A 24,136-nucleotide genomic window follows, 5' to 3' on the forward strand; every position below is an offset into this window, starting at 1 on the left:
ACATGGTATATCTCTCCATCTGTTTGTGTCATCTTTGATTTCTTCATCAGTGTCTTATAGTTTTCTGCATATAGGAATTTTGTCTCCTTAGGTAGGTTTATTCCTAGGTATTTTATTCTTTTTGTTGCAATGGTGAATGGGATTGTTTCCTTAATTTCTGTTTCTAATCTTTCGTTGTTAGTGTATAGGAATGCAAGAGATTTCTGTGCATTAATTTTGTATCCTGCAACTTTACCAAATTCATTGATTAGCTCTAGTAGTTTTCTGGTGGCATCTTTAGGATTCTCTATGTATAGTGTCATGTCATCTGCAAACAGTGACAGTTTTACTTTTTTTCCAATTTGTATTCCTTTTATTTCTTTTTCTTCTCTGATTGCTGTAGCTAGGACTTCCAAAACTATGTTGATAATAGTGGCGAGAGTAGACATCCTTGTCTTGTTCCTGATCTTAGAGGAAATGCTTTCAGTTTTTCACCATTGAGAATGATGTTTGCTGTGGGTTTGTTGTATATGGCCTTTATTATGTTGAGGTAGGTTCCCTCTATGCCCACTTTCTGGAGAGTTTTTATCATAAATGGGTGTTGAATTTTGTCAAAAGCTTTTTCTGCATCTATTGAGATGATCATATGGTTTTTATTCTTCAGTTTGTTAATATGGTGTATCACATTGATTGATTTGCATATATTAAAGAATCCTTGCATCCCTGGGATAAATCCCACTTGATCATTGTGTATGATCCTTTTAATGTGTTGTTGGATTCTGTTTGCTAATATTTTGTTGAGGATTTTTTTTTCTGTGGTACGTGGGCCTCTCACTGTTGTGGCCTCTCCCGTTGTGGAGCACAGACTCTGGACGCACAGGTTCAGCGGCCACGGCTCACAAGCCTAGCCGCTCCATGGCACGTGGGATCTTCCCAGACCGGGGCACAAACCCGTGTCCCCTGCATCGGCAGCCGGACTCTCAACCACTGCGCCACCAGGGAAGACCCTTGTTGAGGATTTTTGCATCTATATTCATCAGTGATATTGGTCTGTAATTTTCTTTTTTTGTACTATCTTTGTCTGGTTTTGGTGTCAGGGTGATGGTGGCCTCGTAGAATGAGTTTGGGAGTGTTCCTGCCTCTGCAACTTTTTGGAAGAGTTTGAGAAGGATAGGTGTTAGCTCTTCTCTAAATGTTTGATAGAATTCACCTGTGAAGCAACCTGGTCCTGGACTTTTGTTTGTTGGAAGATTTTTAATCACAGTTTCAATTTCATTACTTGCGATTGGTCTGTTTATATTTTCTATTTCTTCCTGGTTCAGTCTTGGAAGCTTATACCTTTCTAAGAATTTGTCCATTTCTACCAGGTTGTCCATTTTATCGGCATAGAGTTGCTTGTAGTAGTCTCTTAGGTTGCTTTATATTTCTGCCACATCCATTGTAACCTGTCCTTTTTCATTTCTAATTTTATTGATTTGAGTCCTCTCCCTCTTTTTCTTGATGAACCTGGCTAAAGGTGTATCAATTTTGTTTATCTTCTCAAAGAACCAGATTTTAGTTTTATGGATCTTTGCTATTGTTTTGTGTCTATTTCATTTATTTCTGCTCTGATCTTTATGATTTCTTTCCTTCTACTAACTTTGGGTTTCGTTTGTTCTTCTTTCTCTAGTTCCTTTAGGTATAAGGTTAGATTGTTTATTTGAGATTTTTCTTGTTTCTTGAGGTAGGCTTGTATTGTTATAAACTTCCCTCTTAGAACTGCTTTTGCTGCACCCCATAGGTTTTGGATCATCGTGTTTTCGTTGTAATTTGTCTCTAGGTACTTTTTGATTTCCTCTTTGATTTCTTCAGTGATCTCTTGGTTATTTAGTAACGTATTACTTAGCCTCCATGTGTTTGTGTTTTTTACGTTTTTTCCCTTTAATTGATTTCTAATCTCATAGTGTTGTGGTTGGAAAAGATGCTTGATATGATTTCAATTTTCTTAAATTTACCAAGGCTTGATTTGTGACCCAAGATGTGATCTATCCTGGAGAATGTTCCGTGTGTACTTGAGAAGAAAGTGTATTCTGCTTTTTTCAGATGGAATGTCCTATAAATATCAATTAAATCCATCTGGTCTATTGTGCCATTTAAAGCTTGTGTTTCCTTATTAATTTTCTGTCTGGATGATCTGTCCATTGGTGTAAGTGAGGTGTTAAAGTCCCCCACTATTATTGTGTTACTGACGATTTCCTCTTTATAGCTGTTAGCATTTGCCTTATGTATTGAGGTGCTCCTATGTTGGGTGCATATATATTTATAATTGTTACATCTTCTTCTTGGATTGATCCCTTGATCATTATGTAGTGTCCTTCCTTGTCTCTTGTAACATTCTTTATTTTAAAGCCTATTTTATCCGATATGAGTATTGCTACTCCAGCTTTCTTTTGATTTCCATTTGCATGGAATACATTTTTCCATCCCCTCACTTTCAGTCTGTATGTGTCCCTAGGTCTGAAGTGGGTCTCTTGTAGACAGCATATATATGGGTCTTGTTTTTTGTATCCATTCAGCAAGACTGTGTCTTTTGGTTGGAGCATCTAATCCATTCACATTTAAGGTAATTATCGATATGTATGTTCCTATTACCATTTTCTTAATTGTTTTGGGTTTGTTTTTGTAGGTCCTTTTCTTCTCTTGTGTTTCCCACTTAGAAGAGTTCCTTTAGCTTTTGTTGTAGAGCTGGTTTGGTGGTGCTGAATTCTCTTAGCTTTTTCTTGTCTGTAAAGCTTTTGATTTCTCCATCAAATGTGAATGAGATCCTTGCCGGGTAGAATAATCTTGGTTGTAGGCTCTTCCCTTTCATCACTTTAAATATATCATGCCACTCCCTTCTGGCTTGTAGAGTTTCTGCTGAGAAATCAGTTGTTAACCTTATGGGAGTTCCCTTGTATGTTATTTGTTGTTTCGTTTTGTTGCTTTTAATACTTTTTCTGTCTTTCATTTTTGTCAATTTGATTACTATGTGTCTCAGCGTGTTTCTCCTTGGGTTTATCCTGCCTGGGACTCTCTGTGCTTCCTGGACTTGGGTGGCTATTTCTCTCCCCATGTTAGCAAGTTTTTGACCATAATCTCTTCAAATATTTTCTTGGGTCCTTTCTCTCTCTCTTCTCCTTCTGGGACCCCTATAATGTGAATGTTGGTGTGTTTAATGTTGTCCCAGAGGTCTCTTAGGCTGTCTTCACTTCTTTTCATTCTTTTTTCTTTATTCTGTTCCATGGCAGTGAATTCCACCATTCTGTCTTCCAGGTCACTTATCTGTTCTTCTGCCTCAGTTATTCTGCTATTGCTTCCTTCTAGTGTATTTTTTATTTCAGTTATTGTATTGTTCATCTCTGTTTGTTTGTTCTTTAATTCTTGTAGGTGTTAGTTCTTTAATTCTTCTAGGTCTTTGTTCAACATTTCTCTTTTTTAAAAAATAAATTTATTTATTTATTTTTGGTTGCATTGGGTCTTTGTTGCTGCACACGGGCTTTTCTCTAGCTGTGGCAAGCAGGGGCTACTCTTCATTGTGGTGCACAGGCTTCTTATTGCAGTGGCTTCTCTTGTTGCGGAGCATGGGCTCTAGGCGCACGGGCTTCAGTAGTTGTGGCATGTGGGCTCAGTAGTTGTGGCTTACGGGCTGTAGGGTGCAGGCTTAGTAGTTGTGGCGCATGGGCTTAGTTGTCCGTGGCATGTGGGATCTTCCTGTACCAGGGCTCAAACCCATGTCTCCTGCATTGGCAGGCAGATTCTTAACCACTGTGCCACCAGGGAAGCCCTGTTAAACATTTCTTGCATCTTCTCGATCTTTGCCTCCATTCTTTTTCTGAGGTCCTGGATCTTCACTATCATTATTCTGAATTCTTTTTCTGGGATGTTGTCTATCTCCAGTTCATTTAGTTGTTTTTCTGGGGTTTTATCTTGTTCCTTCATCTGGTACATTGTCCCTTGCCTTTTCATTTTGTCTATCTTTCTGTGAATGTGGTTTTCGTTCCACAGGCTGCAGGATTGTAGTTCTTCTTGCTTCTGCTCAACAGTAACAATCTTGACCATGGTGGTAGTTACAAGAATCTCTACTTGGGATTTAAGTGCATAGAACTAAACATACACTCCCACACACACACGAATGAATGCAGGTTAAAAATTGGTAGGGCTTCCCTGGTGGCGCAGTGGTTGAGAGTCCACCTGCTGATGCAGGGGACACGGGTTCGTGCCCCGGTCCGGGAAGATCCCACATGCCGCAGAGTGGCTAGGCCCGTAAGTCATGGCTGCTGAGCCTGAGCGTCCGGAGCCTGTGCTCCGCAATGGGAGAGGCCACAACAGTGAGAGGTCTGCGTACCACAAAAAAAAAAAAAAAAAAAAATTGGTGAAAACTGAATAAGTTCTGTTGTCTAGTTAACAGTAATATACCACTGCAAGTGTCCTAGTTTCGATATTTTACTACAGCTCAATGTAAGATGTCATTTTTATGGGAAGATGGTTAAAGGGTACATGAGACTCTTTTATTTTTGCAACGTCCTATGAGTCTATAACTATTTCAAAACTAAAAGTTTAGAAATAAAACTCTAGTTGGGAATTCCCTGGAAGCCCAGTGATTAGGCTTGGCACTCTCACTGCTGGGGCCTCAGGATTCCATCCCTGGTTGGGGAGCTAAGATCCTACAAGCTGCCGGGCTCGGCCAAAAACAAACAAACAAACCAAAAAAACCCCTCTAGCAAGTGGATAAAAACTATAAAAGTCTTTTTTGAAATTTGGGAAATTTGCAAATGGATGAATAGTAGATGACACTTGGGAATTTATTGTCACCTTTCTTAGGTGTGATAACGTATGGTCATCACTCATTCTTAGGTGATATGTGTTGAAGTTTTAGAGGTGAAGTGTCAGTGCCTACAACTTACTTTCCAATGGTTCAGCAAATATATGCCTGTTATAGATGTTATTTTAAAATATAGCAAAATGCAAACAATTATTGAATCTAGGTGGTAGATTTAAAGGTATTCACTCTATTATTATTATTATTATTTTGGCTGTGTGGCTTGTGGGATCTTAGTTCCCTGACCAGGGATTGAACCCAGGCCACAGTAGTGAAAGCACTGAGTCCTAACCACTGGACTGCCAGGGAATTCCCACACTATTATTCTTTTAAATTTATATTGGAAATATTTTAGAATGAAAAGTTAAACAGAAAAGGGACAAAATGCTGATATGTACAACAATGTGGGTGAATCTCAAAAGCATTAAGGTAAAAGAAAGAAGCGGACTCAAGGCTACATACTGTAAGAATCCATTTTGGAAAAGGCAAAACTATAAGGACAAAATCAGATCAGTGGTTTCCAGTGGCTGGGGTTGGGGGAGAGGTCTTATTTATCACTAAAGAGCAAGAGGAAAATTTGGGGCAGGGGACACATTCTATATTTTTGTGATGGTGGTTACATGTCTGTGTTTGTGGAAACTCACAGAACTGTACACTCAAAAAGAAATTTTAATGTGCGTATAACACCCCCCAAAAAAGCAGAGGAAAGTAACATGTATAGAAGAACCATTAAAACACAAGCTACTAAAGACCTAAATATAAGACCAGACACCTTAAAACTCCTAGAAGAGAACACAGGCAAAACATTCTCTGACATAAATCATACCAGTGTTTTCTTAGGCCAGTCTCCCAAGGCAATAGAAATAAAAGCAAAAATAAACAAACGGGACCTAATCAAACTTATAAGCTTTTGCACAGCAAAGGAAACCATAAGAAAAAAATGAAAAGACAACCTACAGACTGGGGGAAAATATTTGCAAATGTTGAAATTTGAAAATATTTGCAAATTAAGCCCAACAAGGGCTTAATTTCCAAAATATACAAACAGCTCATACAACTCAACAACAAAAGGACACAAACAACCCAATCAAAAAATGGGCAGAGGACCTAAATAAACATTTCTTCAAAGAAGACATACAGATGGCCAATAAGCACATGAAAAGATGCTCAACATCACTAATTATTTGAGAAATATAAATCAAAACTACAATGAGGAACTACCTCACACCAGCGAGAATGGCCATCATTAAAGAGTCTACAAATAACAAATGCTGGAGAGGGTGTGGAGCAAAGGGAACCCTGTTACACTGTTGGTGGGAATGTAAATTGGTGCAGCAACTATGGAAAACAGTATGGAGGTTCCTCAAAAAAACTAAAGGTAGAGATGCCATATGATCCAGCAATCCCACTCCTGGGCATATATCCAGAGAAAACTCTAATTCAAAATGACACATGCATCCCTATATTGAAAGCAGCACTCTTTACAATAGCCAATACATGGAAACAACCTAAATGTCCATCGACAGATGAATGGATAATGAAGATGTGGTACATATATACAATGGAGTACTACTCAGCTATCAAAAAGAATGAAATAATGCCATTTGCAGCAACATGGATGGACCCAGAGATTATCATACTAAGCAAAGTAAGTCAGGAAGAGAAAGACAAATACCATATGATATCACTTATATGTGGAATCTAAAATATGACACAAATCAATATATCTATGAAACAAAAACAGACTCACAGATATAGAGAACAGATTTGTGGTTGCCAAGGGGGAGGCAGGGTAGGGGAGGGAAGGATGGGGAGTTTGGGATTAGCAGAGGCAAACTATTATATATAGGATGGATAAACAACAAGGTCCTACTGTATAGCACAGGGAACTATATTCAATATCCTGTGACAAACCATAATGGAAAAGAACATGAAAAATAATATATATACGTATGTATGTATGTATAACTGAGTCACTTTGCTGTACAGAAGAAATTAACATGACATTGTAAATCAACTACACTTCAATAAAGTTTTTAAAAATTACAATAAAACACAAGCTATAGGGGGACAAAGATCTTATCTAAGACTTGTTTGTTGTCCTTATAACACACTTGGCATCTAATAAGCACTGAATATTAGCTTGTATGTGCAGTAAGTTCCCCCCACCAAGCCCGCCAAAAAAAACCCCTGTATTCCAGGGACCCTCAGCTGTGCAGGGCTCTGTAGTACAGGCTGGGCATGAAGCAGCTGCTCCATGACTGTTTGTGGAATGGGTGATTTGGCCTTGTCTTACTCACATGGATTTGACGTATTTCCTGCTACATCCTCTGGAACAGTGAGGTCCTTCGGTGTCCTGTATCCTGATGCTCTCTGTGGCTATGTTAGGGACCAGCAACAGCTCCAGGAAGTGGCACCTGGCTGCTTCAACAGAGGCCCAGGAAAAGGCATTTGCCTTTCTCCTGAGACTTGTAAATCCAAACCAAACTTCCTTCTCCAGGCAGCAAAAACTAGTTCATATTAAAAAGAAAAAAAGAAGTTAGAAATTCTCTTTGCAAACATAAAATGCTAAACAAACATGACACTTAGTTTTCCAACATAACTACTATTTGGCTTTCTCAGTACCAAGTCCCTTCACAGGTTCCCTGTTATCCTCATAGCACTTGAATGTGGTGGCTATTGTTAGTAGCCCCATTGCACAGGTGAGATAACTGAGGCTCAGACAGGTGAACTGACTTGCCCTTGGCCACACCCTGGGTTGCTCTAACAGCCGACCCTACTGCTTACTTACCTGCTTTACTATGTGCCCTTTCACAAAGCGTGCCGCCCCCCACCCTGCCCCCTTTCAGCCATTAGCCCTACCCCTACCCAGCAGACAGCCTTTATGTACAAACACTGTGGGTCCAACAGCATCGTATGGGCCATGAAACTCTTCTTTTGACACAGAATGGAATGTTCTCTCTGCGGTGGGGTGAGCAGTCACATCTAGGTCAAATATGGAAGGGAAGGGGCGGGTGGGGTGAAGGAAGGGAAGGGGAGGAGAGAACATGCAGAAAACACCAGATGCTCTTTCTAGTTTTTAAAAAACACAGGCATTAGGGAACACAGATTTTTATCACAGGCTGTTAGGAGGGAGAAGGGGGAGGGGGAAGAGCAGGCTGTGGAGGAAGACAGGGCTTCTATCCAGACCTTAGAATTGGGTCTGGGTCCCAATGATAATGATAATAATGATGGTGAATGATGACAAGAATAGTCACAGTTGCTGTGTGTCAGGTGCCGAGCCAAGCGCTCCACATGAATTATCTCAGGTAACATTCTCAGTAACTTTTCAGAATTAACCACTATTATTTTCATTCCCATTTTTCAGATTAGGAAACTGAGGCCCGGAGAGTACATACAAGGAATCATATATTTTCATATGTACAGACTCATGTAAATTCATTGAATGAGGTCAGGAAGGACGCACATCAATCTAACAGTAGCAATTACCTAAGGGTGTGTGTGTGTGTGTGTGTGTGTGTGTGTGTGTGTGTGACAAAGGTGGGGAGCTGTTAACTTTTTATTGTATTGTGTAATATTTTTTACAAAGGGAATGTGTATCCCAGTATGTGCTAAGAAAGAAAGAAGGAAGGAAGGGAAGAGAATGGAAAAAGAAAGAAAAAAAGAAAGAAAGAAAGAAAGAAAGAAAGAAAGAAAGAAAGAAAGAGAGGTAGGAAGAAAGAAAGAAAGAAAGAGAAAGGAAGAAAGGAAGAAAGAAGAAAAGAAAAGAGTGGGTGGTTTTAAAGGCTGTGTCCAGGGATCCCCTAATTTGGAGCTGGGTCTCTCAGACTGCAGATCCCAGTTCCTAACCATAAGGTAGCACTGCTTTTCAAAGAAAGTCCCGAGTTCTTGCCCCAAACTCCTGACTGTGGGCAGCAAGGAGGAAATGACTTCTGAGAGGCGTCGGCCCGTTGCCCCACCCGCCTTCCATGGAATTCCTGGGGGGACAGGGCCAGTCGCGTGTCTCAGCCCCCGGGGGAGCCCAGTGCTCGCCATCCAAGCCCGGGGCCCGCCCACTGTCACGGAACGGACTCCGGGCCAATCAGCCCCGGGTGATGCCACGCCGGGAGACGACAGTGGCAGGAAATCAAGGTCAAGGCTCCGGACACAATGGGGCCATTGTCGGTCTCCAGTCAGTTGACTTTCAAGCAGCAGTTCTCCATCCACCCTCGCTCCTTCTCCCCATCCCCGCCCCCTGCCAGGAAGTCATCCAAACCCACTGCCTCCTTTTCAGCCTCCGCCCGAAGGAAGCCGCTTTCCGTATCCTACCCCAGACCCGGGAGGCCGGGCGACCCCTGCGTGGTCTGTTACATCCACCAGGTGGCGCCAGAGCACCGCACTTCTGAGGGCGGGTGGGGAGGCAGGGGCCGGCGCCGATCTGGGCGAGGGGGGACCCAGCACTTCTTGTTTTATCCAAAAAACCAAGTCAGATTATATTTTCCCTCACTTGTACTCTGAGATCACCGGGACCTGGAGTCTCAAGGCAAATTGCAAAACGGCCGTAGACAACAGCACTTTTCCTTGATGGAAAGGAAAGCCGAATGGAAACCTCTTTACTCTGGAAATCATAGCATGTGGAACTTGACCACCTCTCTGGTCTGGGTTAATCAACTGGCTGATTGATTGGTTATGTTCGTATATAAAAGTCATCTCCACAAGGTCTTCCCGCCCGCTGCTCCTCGCCCCCACCCCCCCCAGTCTAAGTTATGCCCCCGCTGTTGTTCTGCCTTAGAATCGGCTGTAGTTTTCCTTCTTGGCGTGTATCACAATTTGTAACTGGACACATATTTGTCTGATTCTTTTCCACTGGTATATATGCTCCATGAGAGCAGGCACCGGGTCCGCTTTTGTTCACCAATGCATCCTTGGTGCCTAGTATAGGATCTGGCACACAGTAGGTGTTCAATAAATAATTGTCAACCTAATAAATGAATGAGGGCCCTATTGAGTAATGGGAGTAGGAACAGGGCTTCAGGATCCTGACAGTTCAGCATGTGTGAATACAGGCAGTGCCTGGGCCCATTAACAGGCTGCACCTGCCCCAAACTATCAAATTAGAGAGTCTGCCCCTGACAGAGAAGAGCTTGGGGTTAAGACTTCTGATTCTGGGCTCTGGCCACCTGGCTCCACAATCTTCCCTCCACCCTGCACATAATGGGCAACTTTGCACATATCACTTAATATTTCTGAGTTTCAGTTTCCTCATCTGTTGACCCAGTGGAACCTCAGGCCCTTCCTGGATCAATTAAGTCGTCAGATGGGAGAAGATTCAAAACATATGCACCCCAGTACACAGGATCCTCCTGACATCTGCTGTCCTCACTTGTGTCACCTGGGGACATGCCCACACCATAGCAGATCCCCAGCCTCAGCCCTGGGGAAGGAAGAAGAGCCTTTCAGGGAGGTGACCAGAAGAAGTCTGTCACTGGCTCAAAAAGGCCTAGGAAGGGGATCCTGGGCAGCGTGCCAACCCCTGAGGTCAGCATTCCCCATTGCTACCAGGGACTCTTGCAGTCCCTCTGCAAAGTGGAATAGGAAGCAAGCCAGAGGATCTGAGGGCTCAAACACTCAAGCCAGCTGAACATCACACATTGAGGTAGCTGAGAGCACAGACCCTGGAGGCCTGTCCCAGCTCTGTGGCTTGTCAGCTTTGGCAAATTATTTCCCCTAAGCCTCAGTCTCCTTGCCTATAAAATAGGGGCGATGATAATAGCACTGAACTCCTAGGGCGGTTTTGAGGATTTAGTGAGATAATACATGAAACATCCTGGCACACAGTGGGTGCTGAATAAACATTAATGTTACTACTATTAAACATTCTTTCTTTAGCTCCTTTATCACAAGGTTCTGTCAGTTTGGAGTTAAGGGACCTGAGACCCAGAGAGATAAAGTAACTTGCTTAGGGTCCCAGGATTCAAACCCAGGTTCCTTTGATTCCAGAGCCTGGGCTCCTGGGAGGTGAAGGAGGTGGTCCCTGGTTCCCCAGGCATGGTGGGGTCAGAGCAGGCAGCAGTGGAGAGGTGGGGAGAGAACCTCCCAGGGCAGGTGGGTGCTGAGGGCACCTACAGAGCCTGGTGTGTCAGCCTGAGCCACAAATCTCCGCTCACCTGTGCCCCTAGGAGGTTATGGTCCCTGATCACCCACTCTGTCCTCTTGGGCTTGGGCCCCTCCTTCTCTCCTCTTCCCTCTCGAATGCAGTCATCTCGACTAACAAAAGTGACCATGGCTACTCTGACGTGTGAGTGATGCCTGCTGGCCAGGCCAAGACAGTCAGTGTGCCAAGCTGAGCTCGGGCCCCTTCCCACGTGCCAGGGTGCACGGGCCCTTCCACCCCAGCAGTAGAACCATCCTGCTCCCTCCCCAGCTCTGCAAAGGTGGGCCAGGAGCTGGGGCAGAACTGAGCGTGAGGAAGAAGAGGTCAGAAGGGTTGCAGAGCATAGAAGATGCTGCCCTGTGAGGTCTTGGGTTTGGGAGTGAGCAGGCGTGGCGGGGGAAGGGATGAGGCAGTCCAGCTTCGTTCACCCTCTGGAGTCAGTGAGACCTCGTTTGAGTCCTGACACTGTCACTTAGTAACTATATGACTTAGGGAAGTCACTTAACTTCTCTGAGCCTCAGTCGTCTCATCTGTAAAATGGGGTTATTAAAATCTCCTGAGGTTTGTGGGGACTTCAAAAGATAATGAAAAATGTGGGAGCTCAGTGCAGACACCTAGCCAATGCTCCATGCATAATCTCCTTTGCTGCTGCTGCTGCTGTGGCCACTGCTACTGTTATTGATGACACCTTGGGGACAAGGCCATGCAAAGAATTTGGCCAGCTTCTGGAAGAAGGTCAACCAGGTCAGCTGGGGGAGGTTTCCTCCTGGCCTGGTCCCCCTGATAATTACACCAGGTCCTTGGACCTGAACTAGGAAGCTCAGAGGTCCTGGAAGGGAGAGTCGCCCTCCCCCACTCCACCCCCACTCCCAGCAGGTGGTGTCCTGCCAGCCTGTGAGGTGGGATGGGGTCCCCTTACTCTGAGGCAGCCTGGTTTCTCTTCCTTTCCTCTCACTGCTTCTTTGTCTCTAACTATTGCCAATGCCAGAGACCTGCTTCTCTGTGAGGGGACGGGGTGGGGGGCAGGGTGGAGAGAAGACCAAGGGAGCTGGGAGATCAGAGGCAGGAATTTCTCCAGTGTATAAAGAGGATAGGGGTCACTTCTCTCTTAGGCTGAAATTGGTGACATTAGGTAATGTATTTAAGACTTCTGTCCCCATACCCTTCCACCTCCTTAGCTCTTTTCCTAAGCATGATGCTGTTTACATAGTAAAAGGATGGAAGCTTTAATGAAGAAATAAAAATGACTAACGGACAACAGAATATGCAGTCCAGTTGGCCATCTGACACCCCATTTCCAGGGCTAGGGGGCTGTTGCTCCCATATCCTAGCCTGTGTCCCCACTTAAGCCGAGAGCAGACGAGGCTGGGCCTGGTAGAGGGCAGCACAGGCTTGGGCTCAGGCTGGGACTGAAATCCTGCCCTTCAGCCCTTTTCCGAAATACTGGCTTGAGCAGGGGCCCCTTGAGAACCCTGACGGCTCTGAAGTCCTGTTCCTCAGGCAGGATCTTTCTGTCCGGCAGGTGGGCCCTCCCTCCAGCTCCATTTCCATTCCCCTCTGCTCCATCCCTACCCAGTTCCCCCCAGACACCGGAGAGGGAAAACTTCCAGCCTCTTTAGGGTCTGAACCCTTGAGGACCCCTTAGCCCCTACTGGGGCCTGGCCTGAGGGAGCGGGCAAGCTCCCCGGGGGAGGCCGGCCCCAGTGTGTGGAGCCTCTGGAGCTCCCGATCTGAGCTTCGATTAGGCTGGAATGTTCCCTGTCCGGTTCGCAGCGATGTCCGCAGGGAGATTGTGGGAGGGTGTCTGGCTGTCCCAGGTTCCTTGGGCTTGGAAACGCTGTGGCTTCTGGCCTGCCCATCCACCCTCTCCTCTTGCCTCTGCTTCCCTCACCCCCCATTTCTCAGCGGTTCTCAAAGGGCTTAGGCTTCCCTGGGCCTTGCTCTTGTGGTCCCCTCTGCCCCTACTTCCAGTCATCCCTTCCTCTCCCTAATTTAACTTTTACTCTTTCTTTAGGACTCCCCTCCAGGAAGCCTTGCTGATCCCTCCCCGTCTCAGGCTGGGCTGGCTGTCCCTCCACACCTCCACACGCTGTCTCCAGGGTACTCGCCTGGTAAAGCATCTGTCCCCTTTCACTGCCAGAGGACAGGGACGCTGCCATCGCTGGACCTACATGTGGAAGGGGCTCAATTGGAATCAACCAATGAGTGGCGGTTACCTTCGGGCTTTAGGTCAAACACCTTTTGTACACCTGCGGCTGCCTCTCCCCTCTCTTAAGTCCTGGGGTTTAGGGCCCCTTTCTCTTCTGCTTACCCCCACCCCTGCCCCCCACTGCCATCACCTGATAAAGGCCATGGAGATGGTGCAGCAGAGGAGTTAACAGGGGGCTACCTGGCAGATGAGGGACCCAGCTTTCCCAGCTGGGAAAGACCTTGACCCCGGTTTCCTCTTCTGTAAAATGAATAATTTATAGCACCTTCTTAGGGTGGTTTAAGGACTGAATGTAATAATCCCCATGTTGAACCCCTTCCCTCCCCCTGGCTACTCTGGGCAAGTGGCGACTCTCTTTTCCCAAGGTCTGTGGTTCCCTCTGGAGAGGGGAGGGCAGCTCTGGGACGAAGTAATGTGGCAGAGCTTCCAGGGGAAGCTCTGGGCACACGGGATAAATGAGTGGCTTCAGTGGCAAGTTCTCTGCCCATGTGTTCGTGTTTGGCTTTGAGCTCAGAAGATGCCTCTGGTTCCAAGGGTGTGTCCTCGATCCTATGCCCACCTGCCTGCCAGGTGCCAGGCTCTGAGAAGTCACCACCTAGGCCCAAGGTGGGGAGCAGATCAGGAAGCCCAGGTATCTGGGGAGCTCGGCTCTCAGAGACATGAGTGAGCAGCCACCTCCCTGCCCTGGCATCTGGAGGCCTCACTGCCCATCCTCAGGCCACCATCCCCAAGGCCACAGGAAGACAGTCTGTGTGGAGGCAGGATGAACTTGACCAAGGGCGGAGGCCAGCACGGCACCCACTCCTCTCCAGTGCTCTTCCCTCTCCCAGCTCTGGGCTCTGGAGGATGGTCTGTAGGAGAGAAGGAAGGTGTGAACCCTGGAGGCACACAGATCTCAGTTTTAATCCTAATTAGCTGTGTGTGAATTTGGCCAAATTACTTCATTTCTCTGAGCCTCAGTTTCCTAAGCTATAAAATGGGGATGACAATGGCAGTTCTCTCTGAGAAAGTCGTAAGGATTAAACACTAAAATTCATGCAGTGCGTGGAGCTCAGAGTGCACATATTAAGTGAACAATACATGGTAGTGTTACTGTTATTATTACCTGTCCCTTGCTGTGTTCCCAGCATCTACCCAGGATACCTTAATGCTGTCCAACCTAACAGAATCAGAATTCATTGAACATTTATAATACCTTAAAGACGAGCTCAGTCAACCTAATGAGAGGAGAAAGGTGCCCACCAGGTTCTAAGGCATGGAATGCTCTCCTTTTCTGCCCCTACCCCTGCCTGGAGCCCCAGGTGGTCCTGCTGCTAGCCTTAGCTCTTCCACGTCTAAAAGCTCAAGGAGGTCTTGCTTCACCTTCCTCCTGTGAGAAACTCAGGCAGGCGGGCAGCCCTGCCATTTGAGGCCCAGGTGCCCTGGCTGGGATGTGTGCCTGGCTAGAAAGTGCTAACAAGGATCATGCCTTTGCTCAGTGCTTGCTTCTAGCTTTCCAATGAGGATTTTCAAACTTTCCTCTCCACAGAGACGATGACACCAGCAGGGCAAGTGGCCTCTTTCTCTGTGCTTGGGTCTCAAGGGCAACCGAATCCAGCCACAAAGCTCTGTAGGCACTGTGAATGTGGAGTGGCTGGCAGAGGGGAAAGGGAGAGGCCAAGAGACCCACGTCCCCAAAGGCCTGGGCCACAGAGGGAAGCAGGTGTGTAAAGCACTCCCCTGGATCCCAGGCTCTGGCCTCACTATGTGGAGCACACAGGAGGTAACATCCACCACATCTGTAAAGACAAAAGGAAGCCAATGCAGAGGCACAGCTGCCTGTGGGTCTAGGCCACCTTATCCACCACAGGCTACTGCTGGCTAACTCGTGGCAGCCGCATAGGCACTTGTGTGTCAGCTGAGGGAGCCTGGCATTATTCCCAGGCAGGCCACCCTGGAGTCCCCTTTTGGTGACACCAAGAGGCACGAGAGAGAGGCTCTGCCCAAGGACTGAGGCTAGTTGGTGGAGCTCAGGAGGCCGGGACACAGCGGCTCCACAGCCTGAAACCCCACCCCTCTACGGTCCTGGAAACTTCAGTCAGTGGCCACAAGGGGCACTGTGGCCTCCTGCCACCAACGGGCGGCAAGGAAAAGCGACTGGCATCCTCAGAGAGAGAGGCTGGCAGAATTCCTGAGTGTGGGGGTGAGGGATAGGGTACAGGGAGGGGCCTTCTCGAAGCTCTGAGGTCATGTTTCATGAGGAAGATAAGCACTATACCAGGTTCTGCCAGGCCTGGGTCCCGGTCAGTCCCCTCCTACTGCCCCTCCCCCTCTCCACACACACACACACACACACACACACACACACACACACACACACACACACACACACACACACACACCCGCCCCGGCCCTTTACACGTGCTCACAAGCAGCCTGTGATTCTCTTTATCATGGCTTATAGTTCTCTATCTGCCAGATGGCTTGATTAATGTCTGTCTCCCCTACGGACTGTGGGTCTACAAGGTGGTACTATTAGGATGGCTGGGGCTGTGCTTGTCTTCTTCGCTGTCTCCCTAGCAGTTGGCAAAGGGACTCATTCATTTGAGTGAAAGAATGAGTTAAAGAATAAACTCCTCCATCAGACACCATGGACTCTCTAAGGGCAGGAATGGCTTCATTTATTTTTGTATTCCCCGACCTCTGCCACCGTGCCTGGCCCAAAGTCAGTAACCAATAAATAGTGTGGGATGGACGACTCACTGGGATTTAAGGGGGGCCAGGAAGAGCCTTTGCAGATGTGTTCATGTCTATCCCTTCCCACCTGTGAGGCAGTGAGGACATGGCCTTCTCCTCCAGGTAGCTCTCCTGGGAATAGAGGGCTCTCCAGCAGAGCTGAGAAGGGGGAAGTGTAGTGCTGACTCAAGAAGAGGATGGGAGTTGAGGTCTCGGGTGGGCTGAACTAAGAGTGCTCTTCCAGGCACGTGGCTGCATTCCGGTGAATGGGGAAACTCTGTGGGAGCCATACCTGGTGAGCGCTCAACTCTGGGAAAGCTCAAAGAAGACAGGGTGGCAGCAGTGTTGGTGTCTGGGCTAAGGTCAGAGGCTGCAGTCATGCCGGCTGTTCACCTGACCCCATCCATCTCCAGAGCCTCCTGAGGTTGGGGACTGGGGCCAGGGCTCCCACAAGTGCCACTCTTTAGATGTGAGGCTCTGGACTTTAGGCTACTCCTTGCCTTCACAGAGCCAGGAAGTCTCAGACACATGGGAAACTGAACGACAGAAGGAGCGGGGGTGGGATCTTGCCTTGGGCTTGGGGTGGATCCCTGCCCTGTCAGCAGAGCCTTAGTGCTGTATTGCGGGGGGAGGGGGGGTGCGGAATGGGTGAGACTCCCTCGGGGCTGCAGAATCGCCCAGGCTCTCTGACCGTCGGTTGATTTGTTGATTTCTGAGCCCACCTTTCATGTCCAGATGAACTGAGGAGAAGGTAGAGAGTCTCCTGGGACCCAGGTCCTGTATGCTAAACAGATTTAGAGTCCAGAGTTTGCAGCCCAATCCCACATCCCAGAGCCTGAAAGCAACTTAAGACATATAGCGCTGGCTCCCTTAGCCGACAAACTCGTCTTGTCTTGTGGATTCCTGACTCCCTCCTGGTGGGCAGAGGAGTGCACTCATTCAGGATCCCCTCTCCCAGGGGTTTGTCTGAGCAGCTCTCTGACCGGCATGAATCAGAATACAGCCGACACAGATGTCAACCCTGGCACTCCCGCTGTGAAAGCCTGTGCTAAATGTTAGGATTTGAAACCAGAGCTCACGTGCAGCTTGAGACATAATTTAACCTAAATTCTTGCTTCCAGTGTCGCAAAACCCCCTAAACCTAACCAAATCAAAGCAAAATAAAGTGTGGGCAATTGACTAGCCACAAGTAGAGTGATACTGTTTCTAAGACTCCTTTTGAAACGAAACAAACTTGACTTCCTTTTGTTCAATGGTGGAAATATTTACCTAGAATGGATGCAGGCTAGTGTGTGGGCACAAAAAGGATTTAAACACACACACACGTTTATCACCAACTCTGTCAGGCCCGACATGTTTTGATAAAAGCTGATTTGGATTCCAAAGAACAGACTGTTTTTCAACGGAAACAGCATCTCATCAAGTCAAAAGATCCTCAGCAGTGCCAAAGCCAGGGGGCAGGTCCTAAGCCGTCGGGGGTCTCAGGCTGCAGGCTGAGACTTAACGAAATATGGTCCTAACCAGCTGACCCAAAGAGAAGCTGACATACGCATACATCCATTCTAGATAAATATTTCGTTTTGTTTTCCTAAACATTCTAGATAAATATTTCGTTTAGTTTTCCTAAACTGTGGCCCTTCAGTACACGCCCGGGTAGCGTGTACCGTGGAGGCCGGCTCGGGTCCGAGCGCGTAGAGGCCCGCTCCAACAGGTGCAGCGCGGTTGCGCCCGGCCAATCTCGCGCGGGGTCTCTCCCTGGCACCCGTACCGGCACCGGCGCCGGGCCAGACCAGAGCCCCAGGGCGCAGAGACCGGCCTGCGCGTCGCCCGCGGCCGCTTCGCAGTGGTGGGGAGAAGGCAGGGGGCTGAGATGCGTCCTCCCTCGCCCCCTCCTTAAATTCCAGCGTCCTCCATTTGCTGCGCCCGGGGTGCGGCCTATTCAATCGCCGGCCCCAAAATCGGGGCGGCTGCGAGAGCAGAGCCGGGGCTGCCAAGAGGGCGAAGGAGGGGCGGGATGCGAGCGAGGCGAGTCCGCCGGGCAGTGCCCTGTGCGCGTGGAGCTGGGCGCGCTGGCGGCCCGTCACCTGTGCGGGCGCGCAGCGGCTGCGCCCCCACCCAGGCCTGGGGCGCCCAGAGCGACCGAGACGGCCCGAAGGCGGGGCTGGAAGTAGCGGCCTGGCCCCGCTGCGGCGGCGGCGGCGGCGGCGGCGGCGGCGGGAAGCCAAGGAGGTTCTGGCGGGCGCGTCTTCCCTGGCCGGGACGCTCCGGAGCTCAGCGCCGGCGCCCCGGGCGTCCCAAAAGCCGGCGGGCACCCTATTCGCCCCCTGGCGGCTCTGGGGACACGCCGGGCGCCGCCGCCGCCACCGCCGCGGGATGAGCTGTCCACAGCAGCACTGGGCGCCGCCCGAGGTCACGCAAGGATCTGTCCCAGGGCTGCGAACCGGGAGGCAGATCGCCCTTGGGAGGAATGGAGGGGTGGTAGGACGAGGCAACTATGAGGTTTGGGGGTTTTCTTGGGATCCACGTCCCCTACATCGCGCGTGGGCTTCTCCACCAGCGTGATAACTGACACCCAGGCACCTCACTCCCGACTGGTCCTCCCTCCCTTCACCCTGGAAATAAAAGCCTCCCTGTCATTCTCACCCATTCTGGGAAATGGCCCCCATCTTCCCTCCTTCTGCAGTGACCTGACAGTGGTAGCCTTGAAGGCACAGCGGCACCGGACCTGCCACTCCCCGGACCTTGCGCAGGCAGAGAGCCCTGAGGCAGTGCTGGTAGGTTAGTAGGAGAGGATCAGAGTTCAACGGGGTCCCGAGTGCCCATTGGGAGCCTAGCACTGCCCTTGGTTTTGTAGGAGGTTAAAAGTCCTTGCCCTCTGGGTGCTTCCAATCTCAGAAGACAAACACACCTAAGAGACTGTTGTCATAGCAAGTAGCCTGGCAGCAGGAGCTTCAGGAGAGGACATAGTGGAGATGGGCTGGAGTGTGAACACCGGAGCCATGAGAACTTGCTAAGTGGACAGGATTTGGAAGGGGAGAGGGAGAGGAAGAGGGAGGGAGGGAGAGAGAGATAGAAGATATTCCTGGTCCAGTCTGGAGTGGTGTGGAGGGCTGGTCTGGGAGAGCTAGAGGGGCCACCCCTAGAGGCTCTGTAAGGGTGGGCTTCTGCAGTGGGAGAGACAGAGAGAAGGAAGAGCTGGAGGCTGGATGCCCTCTGGGAAGCAGCAGAAGAGCCTGCTCTGAGGTGCTGGCTGAGGCAGGCTGCCACTTGCACAGTTCCGAGGTCTTCTTCAAGAGGCTGGGTCATACACTACAAAAACCAAAACAACCCCCCTCCCCCCCAAACAAAAAAAACCGTGGGTCACACTCAGTGGTTTTTGTCCAGAAGGAGGAAGCCCAGGTTATGGAAGGAAGAGGGAGCGGCTGTAGGCTAGGTCCAAAGGTGAAAAGATTAAAAGAGTGAGGCGGGAGGGAGCAGATGAAGTAGCGCTGGGATGAGAAGCACCAAGCTGCTTCCTGGGGAGGAGGAAGCCAAAGGGCAGGAGCCTGTCTGAGGGGCCAGCAGGGGGCGCAGGGGCCCCAGAACCTCAGGCCCGCCAGAGCGGGCTGTAGTTGACAGTCTGGCTGTCAAGTCTCTGACCCATTTCACATTCCATTTTCCTTACCAAAGTCATCTCAGGTAATTGGGAAGAATGCTTCCCACCCAGCATCTGGCTTTGTACAGAAGATGTGGCAAACCCAGGATGAAACTTCTAAGCCTCACTGTGCCCTCCTGTCCAAATCTGTCTAGGTCTTAGGGCTGCAGGTATCTTGCCTCAGCGTTTGGCTTAGAAAAGCTATCTTTCTGGCAGCGGAGACAGCCACTGGGTCTTGCCTCAGTAGTGTGTCTTCCTACTTGGCCTTAGCATCCAGAAAGGACTATCCATGCCTGGGGTTGGGTAGCTTCATGGTAACCTCTCACCCAGACTCTGGGGCAGGCTCTGAATAGGATCATGGGGTCAAGCCTGGCAGACAAAGAGTGAAGAGCCCACACACCCAGGCACTGGCTATGCCAGCACTCCCACGAGAAGGACTGAAGCTGCCCAGATATTGAGCTGGGAGAGTTAGGGCAGGCTGTCCCAAGCCACCAACCGCAAAGAGGGCTTTGGGCGATGGGACTCCCCTGCAGCCAAGCAGTCAGGCAGGGCAGACTATGAGATGCTCGTCAGGCATGGCAGCCCTGGAGGAGGCAGAGGGAGAGGGCAAGCACTGTCACCAAATCCTGCCCTAGTGATGGCTCTGTCAGGGCACTCCACAGGAGAGGGCCCAAGGAAGCACCATTTGAAAGAAAAGCCAGGGTCAAAAGTCTTTTGACGTAAGAGTGGAGTGGGGTTCCAGTGTGTGTAGAGATGGGGTGATGGAAGGAGGGGAAGGGCCCTGGCCTGGCAGGAATCGCATAGGCCAGCAGCACTCCTTCGCCCAGGCCAGATTTCCTTCCCTTAGCAATCAGATCACAATTAAAGGGAACCTCCACTTACTCATGCTCTGCTTGAATTCCTCCAGGGTCAACCACCTGCACTTTCCCCATCTTCTTTTTTTTCAATCCTTTCATGTTCAACTTTTTTGTGTCTTTTTTTTTAATTCATTTTTTATTTTTGGCTACATTGGGTCTTTGTTGCGGTGCGCGGGCTTCTCATTGCGGTGGCTTCTCTTGTTGTGGAGCACGGGCTCTAGGCATGCGGGCTTCAGTAGTTGTGGCTCGTGGGCTTCAGTAGTTGTGGCTCGTGGGCTCTAGAGCGCAGGCTCAGTAGTTGCGGCGCACGGGCTTAGTTGCTCTGCGGCATGTGGGATCTTCCCGTGTCCCCTGCATTGGCAGGCAGATTCTTAACCACTGTGCCACCAGGGAAGTCCTTCCCCATCTTCTAAAGGAGCCTGGTGAAAATAGGGAGAAGCATGCTGCGTTTCTTCATGGACAATGTTTGTGGGAGTGTGCCTGAGGGTTTGTGTTCCCTGTGGTATTTGCTACCATTACCCCTCTCTCCCTTGGAACATGCCCCAGAGGAGAACATGGTCTCTCGGCCACCTTTCCCTGCCACTTGTTTTTCAAATTTACAAACACAGTATCAATATCTAAGTCCCTACTATGTGCCAGGCACGGTGGCAAACATGTTAGGTGCACGGCCTCATCTGCTCCTCACAGTAGCTCAGGGCCCCATCATCCGTACTCTTTAACTGGTTCCAGTTCCCAATCCCAGCCAGGCACAAGGGGTTGAAGTCTGTTCCCTAAGCTGATATAGAGGACACAGTCCAATCTTGGCATCCCTCACAGTGTGGTGGCTCAGTAAGTATTAATTAACTCTGAGGACAGGCTGCACTTTGACTCCCCTCTGGCTAATTAAATAAACCTGCCATGTAAATCAGCAGAGGGGACAGAGAGACGTTAGGCTATATTGAAAAGAAACTGGGCTGAGGGACAGTAGGACTGTTGGCCTTCAAGTAGAAATTGATCTTGGCCTGCTCTGGCTCTCTTTGCGTTCTTTGAAGCTAGGGCCAGAGTGGTGGGGATGAGGAATAGCCCCTCTTGGAGAAAGCCTCCCCCATGAAGTCCTGGAGAACTGGGAGGAGGTAGGCAGGACTCCCATGCGCACTGGGCCCCCCGTTGCCTACAATGACATGAGAGTTCTCTAAGGAACAAGACAGAACTGGCTGGCCCTCACCCTCCCCTCCCACTGCATCCTCATCCTTGAGTCACCATGGCTCTGTGGTCCTGGGTCGGCCGTAGGGGACCTGGGACCCAGGTAAGACATGCTGTGAAAGCCCCTTCCCACCATTGCTGGCAGTGTTAGATTGTTGGGGCCGGCAGGCGCCTTGCTGGGCTCTGCTTCCTTCTGCTTCTTCCAGAAGAAAATGAGCTATGGCAATGGCTCAGGCCCTCTGGAGGCCCAGTTCCCCCTCTGACCAACTGGGAGACCTGGGGCAGACCATTTAACCTCACCAGGCCTGGCCCTACTCCATTAAATAGGGAAGTAATAATGTCAGCCTCACAAGGGGCCTGTGCGTAAAGTAAGGGCTCAGTAAGTAGTAACTGTTTGATGATGATGATGATGATGACGACGACGACAACTGTCTGGTTCATAACAACCAATTGTATCCCTAATAATGCTGGTCTGTCTTCAGATGTAGCTGGAATAGCTACTGTGTTTGAGCCCTAAGCTGTCACTTTGAAGGTGGTTATTTTCTATATGGAATAAGAAAGAACATCATCTCTAAATAATGTCATGAAGTTAACATGTAAGGATAAAATGAGATAAGGTAAGGGTGAGGGCAAGGGAAGAGTGAGTGTAGAAGTTGCTGAGAAAGGATGTGGCAGTGTGGCAGGATGCCTATGCCCTTTCCCCTCCCATCCAAGTCTCTTCCTGCAGCCACTTGGGAGCCTTTGCCCCTCAGAGCCCTCACTCCTCCTTTTCCCTTGGGATAGTGTTTCGAGCAGGGCTCAGAAGATTAAGGCCAACTCTGGGGGCCTGTGGCTCATAGCAGGCAGTCCCCCACACTGTCCTCTCCTAGGAGAAGTCACACGGGTCGCCATGGTGGGCCACAGGAGCCCTGCAGAGTCCCCTAGAGCTGCCAAGCAGGCACAAGACAAACGTTTACATTCAACGTATTGGAACAGATCGAATGTGGTTCTCAAAAAACTCAGACTTGCAAGCTTTGGAGAAGGCCCAGGTTTGGCTCCTTTTAACTCCCAAACAAATTCTTGTGGGATGTTGCAATTACTTGTGACAATCCCTCTCCCTGCCTGGGACTTTGATTTCAGATTTAGACATGTAAAACTGGGTGGCTGGCTGGGCCTTGAGCAACTTGGGGGGTGTGGTGGGAGATGGCTAGGGAAAATTCTTTGCAGCATATTGTGTTTGGAAGCGAGACCTCGAGGAATCAGACGCTGTAGCTCTGTTTGTGTTATAGAACTTTTCAGCCCCTGTGGCAGATTTCCTGGCCTTGAAATTGGTTCACTATGCGGGAGTGGTTCATTCTGTCCTTTGAAACACAAATGTCTAGGAATCATTTTATGGAGTAACTTTTGGAGTAACTTTCCAATCAAAGTTATGACAAATTCTGCAGTCCTTACCCTGAAATCTTATTCACTGGATAAGCAGCAGGTGAAGATTTATCAAGGGGATATTTTAGTGGTAAGTGGTGCTGACCTTGCCCAAAGGTACCTGGAAACAGGAGGAGGTGATACAGAGACAGCCAAGTGGATGCAGAAACAGGAGAGGAACATGGCCGGGCAAAGCACGTCCAGGTGTCTGGACTCCATGGCCTTTCTTGGTACTCAGGTGTATATGCAAACACTTCGGGCAAACTGCCTATATCTTTGTGTTGCCATCATACCTGGCCTTAAAGCACATTCAGCTATTCTGGGGGATGAGGTGAGGACCTGGACCCTGGTCAGGCTCCTTTTTCCTACTTCCTGGCTGCCACACCTGCTCTGAGAGCCCAGAAAACTTTAGCTCTGGCTTTTTTGGCTTTCATATTGGCAACAAAACAGCTGGATACAGCTATCCCTGGAAGGGTTTCGAGCAGAAGGGCTAGGACCTCTTGGCCATTGGCAGTCAGCTGGATCTAACAACCTGCCTCTTGAGGCTGGTGCACAGAAATCAGGAATCAAAAATGCCTGGGAATTCCTAGACACTCTGTAAAGTTGAGGGTGGTGAGCAGAGTCATAGGCTGCTATCTGTTGGCAAGTCAGGGGCAATAAGCTCTTCCTTTTAGTGTAGGCATCGGGCATAGAATCATTAACACTGCTATTCTCTCGAATACCTGTGAGCTCTCCTTCCAAGCTATCATCTTGTCTGAATGAAGCTTAGAAATTACATGGAACAATGTGAAAAGAGAGAAGGTCAGAATGAGAGACTGTGTTTCAGGCCAACCAGACTCTCAGGGAAATCCTGACTAAAGAAAATATTAAGCCGTACTACTCTAGATTTGAAATATTGGAATTCCTGAGAGAGCAAGACGAGAAGGGGGATTCTAGGAATGGGATATAAAAGCAGGGCATAAAAGAGATAGGACAATTCCCCTGAGTACTTTTGGGTCTTGGACAGATAAAGCTTGGAATTCCTGAGCAAAAGCAAATACTCAACTGTTTCATCCATCTCTGAGTGGGAAGAGGGAATGAGTAAGCTAGAATCACAGGACACTGCAACACCAGGCTCTGGTGGCTCAGGACACCAGCCAATGGACACTGAGAGACTGCAGGGGTCAGGAGAAGAGAGAATGTCTCCCCT

General features: G+C 48.8%; 1 long non-coding RNA gene across 1 annotated transcript in view; it reads right to left on the reverse strand.

Annotated features, from left to right (window-relative positions):
• Positions 1-22,195, reverse strand: part of LOC117196777 (uncharacterized) — a 37,904-nt gene extending 15,709 nt beyond the window's left edge. The window contains exons 1-3 of the long non-coding RNA XR_004477143.2: positions 21,604-22,195; positions 20,390-20,783; positions 7,117-7,326 (exon numbers count right to left, since the gene is read on the reverse strand). This is a non-coding gene — a long non-coding RNA (uncharacterized LOC117196777). The remainder of the gene's footprint in view (positions 1-7,116; positions 7,327-20,389; positions 20,784-21,603) is intronic.
• Between the last annotated feature and the right edge of the window lie 1,941 nt (positions 22,196-24,136).

Source organism: Orcinus orca, chromosome 3, assembly GCF_937001465.1.
Source record: "Orcinus orca chromosome 3, mOrcOrc1.1, whole genome shotgun sequence".
NCBI classification, from domain to species: Eukaryota; Metazoa; Chordata; class Mammalia; order Artiodactyla; family Delphinidae; genus Orcinus; species Orcinus orca.